Raw genomic sequence first — 7,500 nt, 5'->3', positions numbered from 1 at the left:
TTTTGAGGTCCTAGGAAGCTATTCTGACAATTTTCAGAATGATGACCGAGTGTTTGTGTGTGTGTGTGTGTGTGTGTGTGTGTGTGTGTGTGTGTGTGTAAACTCTTTGTAACTTTTTAACTAATGAACCGATTTAGATGGTTAAGGTGGCAATTGAAAGAGCTTGATGGCCGTCAACTTTCCTGAAAATTTCAGATCATTTAATCAAGTAGACTCGAAAATATCGGCAAATTACGAAAAAAAAAAACTTGTTTTTTTTTTTTTAGTTTTTTAGTGATTTCTCAGAAATGACTTGAACGATCGACTTCAAAATCCAATCAGCTCTAGAATTTGATAAAACGCGTCGATTGCTGCCTTAACCATCTCAATCGGTTAATTAGTTCGAGAGATATCGTTGAAGAAAGAAATGGTGTGTTACATTCTGGCTTATCTATTGATCATACAGAATATTTTTAATTTAACCAGGTTGACGTCGTTAGGGTGTCAATAGACCCCAGGTGCGTCAGCCGTTGACCTTCTTTTATTTTATGCAAAAAGTTAGTGACTTACCATGATGACGATTGTGGGCCCTATAGCTCGCCCCTAGTAATTCCTTTGATGCCTCCTTTGAACGCAAACAAGACGAGCCCCGAAGACTCGGTTCCTTCGTAGAGGAAAGCAATTTTAATTCGTCGATCAAACCACCAGAGCTCGAAGGCTCAACAACACAAGAGCTTGAAAGCTCAACAACACACGAGCTCAAAAGCTCAACAACACAAGAGCTGGAAAGCTCAACAAGAACTTCCTCCGACCCAACTCTCGGATGACCTTCGGTGAGGTCCGTGATAACACCTCGAATCCCGCGACCGAGCTGTACTGCACATCCTGACCTCCTGCGTCATCGGCCTCGAAGCATGAATTTCGGGTTTGGAAAGGAAACGTTCAGGCTGCCGGGATCGGCGCCCGGAACAGGTGAGAGTATTGGGCTGCCAGTAGCGGCGCCCAATACGAGGTATGTGATTTTTGGGCTGCCCGTAGCGGCGCCCAAAGTTTAAATAAGGAGTGCGTATTTAAATAAAATACGGATATATATTTTGCTTCAAGTCCGAGTGACAGGATCAAGCCAGCAGGTTTGTGTAGAGTTCTTGGCTCTACTAGATCTTGTGATCGACTGCCTGTAAACGACTGACTTTTTTCGACTGACTTGATTCTGTCACTCCTTGGTATTATACATTATCAAAATGTTAACGTTGCATCTCAGGTTTCCTATGAGAGAATCGTCGTGGCCCGAGTCTCATGCATCGTCATCTGTTTAGACTATCCGCGAGCCACGGCGACTCTCTTATCGCAAGAGATTTCCGTTACATTGTTGGCGATGAATAAAAATAATATCGCCAACAAAGTAACGATTCATTAATTTATTAATTAATTATGATTATAAGAAGTATCGAACCGTTTATTCGCCCACTGTGGCGAATAAATAATTCGAGACTTCAAAAAAAAAATTTCTAAAAATTTTTATTTAAATTTAATTAGAGCCAGAACGTAACAGGTGAAAAACGGGTTTTTCCAAATATCTCCGAAACGGATGAACGGATCGATTCCAAATTTGTATCAGCTTTAGAATTCAAGAAAACGCGTCGATTGCCACCTCAAACGTCAAAATCGGTTAATTAGTTCAAAAGATATCGGCGCTGAAAAGTTAAAAAAATAACATAAAATGTTATTTTTTCCGGATAAATTAAAATATAATGTACTAAATGTGTCTGAAATCATACCAACTCTTTCTGTTTATAGTCTGTTTCGATCATCATCTAATGTCATCTAACTTGGTCTTTAGTTTAAAACATATCATCAGCAAAAAAATTGAGAAAATCCAGTTCTTAATGTTTTTCTCGGATATTTTATATATTATTGCTCTGACTTAAGTCAAAACTCACTCAAATCTTGATTTTGATCACTGACATTGATATCTGCCTCGATTTATTTATTTTATTGAACATAATGGAGAATAAAAATTTAAAAACCGCTTCTTCATTAACAATTTTCGATTCTTAACTTGTCGAACTTTAGCATAAAACGCAACTTGGTAGAGCTTGAAAAGCTCATAAAAAATAATCGCAGGTAATACCATTTTTGAGCTCGAAAATATATTCAGAGTAATGTTTTCAAGCTTCTTGAGCTTGAAAACAGCGGGAAGTTTTGGGGCTGGCCTGCAGGGTCAACCGACGCCCCCCGGTACGAAACTTATTTCAGAACTGTTATATTCCAATGCTGGAAGCAATTTTGGCACGAGTACTCCTCTGTTATTTGTCAGAGTGATAAGTACCTTTTTTGATGGTAACATAGTATATTCTATTTTACATCGTGGCGTTAGTATTTATTATCAATGCTTCCATGAATAATTATTCTTAGAAATTAAACTTGGACTTACAAAAAAAAAATTATTTTAATGAAAAGTATAATAGAGTCTCTACTATATGAACAAAAATTTACAATTTATTTAATGCATTGCATAGGAATTTAATTATATAATTATATATAATTTTTTTCCCCGGGATTCAATAAGATCTGTGAGCTTAATGCATATAGTTAAAGTACTATCAGGCAATAGTTTACCTTTATCATGTACTAATTGATTTACCTCCAGAAATTTTAAAATTAAAAAATCTTCACCTTTTTTGAACACTTCAAATGATTTTTGTTTATACATATTTTCATTCTTGTAGTTGTAAATATACAGTGAATATTTTACCTTAAAAAAGTAGGTATCGCCATCGGATCTTGAGCTTAGATATACCGACACCCATTCTTTGTTTCTTGACTCTATATTGTACTAGTAGTAGTAGTATTATTTAGTAACATAAACAATTACAACAATATATACAGAATTGTTACAATATACTTATGAACTAAACCTTAACCTACTCCGTTGCCTTATGGCCTAAAGGTGTATCTGTCCTAGCCCAGATACTGGCTTGATAGCCTGACTCTATATTGTTATTAAATTATAATTTTAATTGCCATTTAGAATTCCAACTAGACGGAAATACCGGAGAACAGATTTCACGAGCGTCTTGGGTTATCATTGAATACATTATCACTGAAGAAAACTTCTTGATAATCCACTCAAATATACATTTTTCTTTTTTAATTACACGGTCGCACTTTTCCATCATAGGAAATAATTTCATTACCAAAAAAAAAACCAGTGTGTATCGCACGAAGAAACAAAAATGAATGAATGCGTGATTAAAAAAGAAAAATTGTTTATGTTACTAAATAAAACTACTACTACTAGTACAATATAGAGTCAAGAAACAAAGAATGGGTGTCGGTATATCTAAGCTCAAGATCCGATGGCGATACCTACTTTTTTAAGGTAAAATATTCACTGTATATTTACAACTACAAGAATGAAAATATGTATAAACAAAAATCATTTGAAGTGTTCAAAAAAGGTGAAGATTTTTTAATTTTAAAATTTCTGGAGGTAAATCAATTAGTACATGATAAAGGTAAACTATTGCCTGATAGTACTTTAACTATATGCATTAAGCTCACAGATCTTATTGAATCCCGGGGAAAAAAATTATATATAATTATATAATTAAATTCCTATGCAATGCATTAAATAAATTGTAAATTTTTGTTCATATAGTAGAGACTCTATTATACTTTTCATTAAAATAATTTTTTTTTTGTAAGTCCAAGTTTAATTTCTAAGAATAATTATTCATGGAAGCATTGATAATAAATACTAACGCCACGATGTAAAATAGAATATACTATGTTACCATCAAAAAAGGTACTTATCACTCTGACAAATAACAGAGGAGTACTCGTGCCAAAATTGCTTCCAGCATTGGAATATAACAGTTCTGAAATAAGTTTCGTACCGGGGGGCGTCGGTTGACCCTGCAGGCCAGCCCCAAAACTTCCCGCTGTTTTCAAGCTCAAGAAGCTTGAAAACATTACTCTGAATATATTTTCGAGCTCAAAAATGGTATTACCTGCGATTATTTTTTATGAGCTTTTCAAGCTCTACCAAGTTGCGTTTTATGCTAAAGTTCGACAAGTTAAGAATCGAAAATTGTTAATGAAGAAGCGGTTTTTAAATTTTTATTCTCCATTATGTTCAATAAAATAAATAAATCGAGGCAGATATCAATGTCAGTGATCAAAATCAAGATTTGAGTGAGTTTTGACTTAAGTCAGAGCAATAATATATAAAATATCCGAGAAAAACATTAAGAACTGGATTTTCTCAATTTTTTTGCTGATGATATGTTTTAAACTAAAGACCAAGTTAGATGACATTAGATGATGATCGAAACAGACTATAAACAGAAAGAGTTGGTATGATTTCAGACACATTTAGTACATTATATTTTAATTTATCCGGAAAAAATAACATTTTATGTTATTTTTTTAACTTTTCAGCGCCGATATCTTTTGAACTAATTAACCGATTTTGACGTTTGAGGTGGCAATCGACGCGTTTTCTTGAATTCTAAAGCTGATACAAATTTGGAATCGATCCGTTCATCCGTTTCGGAGATATTTGGAAAAACCCGTTTTTCACCTGTTACGTTCTGGCTCTAATTAAATTTAAATAAAAATTTTTAGAAATTTTTTTTTTGAAGTCTCGAATTATTTATTCGCCACAGTGGGCGAATAAACGGTTCGATACTTCTTATAATCATAATTAATTAATAAATTAATGAATCGTTACTTTGTTGGCGATATTATTTTTATTCATCGCCAACAATGTAACGGAAATCTCTTGCGATAAGAGAGTCGCCGTGGCTCGCGGATAGTCTAAACAGATGACGATGCATGAGACTCGGGCCACGACGATTCTCTCATAGGAAACCTGAGATGCAACGTTAACATTTTGATAATGTATAATACCAAGGAGTGACAGAATCAAGTCAGTCGAAAAAAGTCAGTCGTTTACAGGCAGTCGATCACAAGATCTAGTAGAGCCAAGAACTCTACACAAACCTGCTGGCTTGATCCTGTCACTCGGACTTGAAGCAAAATATATATCCGTATTTTATTTAAATACGCACTCCTTATTTAAACTTTGGGCGCCGCTACGGGCAGCCCAAAAATCACATACCTCGTATTGGGCGCCGCTACTGGCAGCCCAATACTCTCACCTGTTCCGGGCGCCGATCCCGGCAGCCTGAACGTTTCCTTTCCAAACCCGAAATTCATGCTTCGAGGCCGATGACGCAGGAGGTCAGGATGTGCAGTACAGCTCGGTCGCGGGATTCGAGGTGTTATCACGGACCTCACCGAAGGTCATCCGAGAGTTGGGTCGGAGGAAGTTCTTGTTGAGCTTTCCAGCTCTTGTGTTGTTGAGCTTTTGAGCTCGTGTGTTGTTGAGCTTTCAAGCTCTTGTGTTGTTGAGCCTTCGAGCTCTGGTGGTTTGATCGACGAATTAAAATTGCTTTCCTCTACGAAGGAACCGAGTCTTCGGGGCTCGTCTTGTTTGCGTTCAAAGGAGGCATCAAAGGAATTACTAGGGGCGAGCTATAGGGCCCACAATCGTCATCATGGTAAGTCACTAACTTTTTGCATAAAATAAAAGAAGGTCAACGGCTGACGCACCTGGGGTCTATTGACACCCTAACGACGTCAACCTGGTTAAATTAAAAATATTCTGTATGATCAATAGATAAGCCAGAATGTAACACACCATTTCTTTCTTCAACGATATCTCTCGAACTAATTAACCGATTGAGATGGTTAAGGCAGCAATCGACGCGTTTTATCAAATTCTAGAGCTGATTGGATTTTGAAGTCGATCGTTCAAGTCATTTCTGAGAAATCACTAAAAAACTAAAAAAAAAAAAACAAGTTTTTTTTTTTCGTAATTTGCCGATATTTTCGAGTCTACTTGATTAAATGATCTGAAATTTTCAGGAAAGTTGACGGCCATCAAGCTCTTTCAATTGCCACCTTAACCATCTAAATCGGTTCATTAGTTAAAAAGTTACAAAGAGTTTACACACACACACACACACACACACACACACACACACACACACACAAACACTCGGTCATCATTCTGAAAATTGTCAGAATAGCTTCCTAGGACCTCAAAACGTCGACATCTGATGAAAACTCGATTTTCGAAAATCGGGGTGAAAACAATAACTTCCCGAATTTTCAAAAATTTACAATTTTCTTAGCGGGAAGTGAGAAAAATTTTAATCTGATTTTGATTTTACATAGATCAAAATCAGACTAAAAATAATTGACAGAAAAAGTCTGTTTTTGATCTAGATTAGAGCAAAAACAGAGCAAAAATAAGTCTGAAAATAGTCTAAGTAAGGAATGGTAAGGGCAAAACTAGATTAAAATTCACATATTAATTAAACGTAAATGAAAAATAAAATTGAATAAAAAAATAACTGAAAATTTTTAGTTGATTTAAAACAGATCAAATTTTTCGACTCGGGTAATTGTTTATTATTATATTAATAGAGATGTATTTTTCGTTAATAAAATACGAAAAAAAGAATGCCAACAGCACGTGGTGTTCCCAAGCGGTCACCCATCCAAGTACTAACCACGCTCAATGCTGCTTAACTTCAGTGATCAGACGAGAACTGGTGGCTTTCAGCATGATATGGCCGTTGACAATATATAAGCAGTTCAATTTATTATTTAATTGCTCTATAATTTGACGTTAGTTTGCTGTTGAATTCAACTTAAACTATAAGTTTGTGTCCATCTACTACCGCAATTCAAAAGTAAGTTGAAACAGAGAGCCTTCATTGAGTTGTTTGCATTTAATTCAAGAACAAAAGTTGCCTCCAAATTGAACAGTGAATTTGTTAGACAACCTAACTATACGTATGCTTATTAAAATCATCTTGACATTGGCCATAAAATTGACTATCACTCTTCAAAAGTAAATTAGCAAAATTCACTAGCAAGTGGTGAATATTCACTAATTTAGAAATATATTTTTCTAATTGCAAAATAAACAAACCGTATAATGTGGAAGTGAGAAAATCTGACAAACAATAGTTGTGTAGTATGAGCTGATAGCTTAAAGAAAATTTTATATTTCACCTACAGTTCGTGCATTATTATTCATATTAGATGTTAGATATTCTTACCTTTATATTTTATAAATTTGTAGCTTGTTATTTGTAAAATAACTTAAAAAAAGTATAATAGAAAAAAAATAACTAATATTTTCTTAGATAATTTAAGAAATGTAAACTATAACAAAAAAAAGAGATAATTTTTATACGTATTGTCATAATTTATACTTACCCGGGAAAAAATGATTTTGCCTAATTATATATAATTATATATAAGACCTTATATATAATTAGATCTAAAAATTGGCCAGGTCTAATTATATATAATTTATATATAATTATATATAGGTTATATATGATTATATATAATACGTTATATATAATTAGATCTGAAAATTGGCCAGGTCTAATTATATATAATCATATATAAGTTATATATACTCATATATAATTA

The 7,500-nt window shown here is 34.2% G+C and overlaps 1 non-coding gene across 1 annotated transcript; it reads right to left on the bottom strand.

Moving 5' to 3' along the window:
* Nucleotides 1-6,514: 6,514 nt before the first annotated feature.
* LOC130678108 (5S ribosomal RNA) lies at nucleotides 6,515-6,634 on the bottom strand. The gene has a single exon (XR_008991759.1). It is a non-coding gene; the product is annotated as a 5S ribosomal RNA (ribosomal RNA).
* Between the last annotated feature and the right edge of the window lie 866 nt (nucleotides 6,635-7,500).

The sequence above is a fragment of the Microplitis mediator genome, unplaced genomic scaffold (assembly GCF_029852145.1).
Source record: "Microplitis mediator isolate UGA2020A unplaced genomic scaffold, iyMicMedi2.1 ctg00000143.1, whole genome shotgun sequence".
Classification (NCBI taxonomy): Eukaryota; Metazoa; Arthropoda; class Insecta; order Hymenoptera; family Braconidae; genus Microplitis; species Microplitis mediator.
The sequence above is the reverse complement of the archived record's forward strand: the minus strand, read 5'-3'. Positions and strand labels throughout refer to the sequence as shown.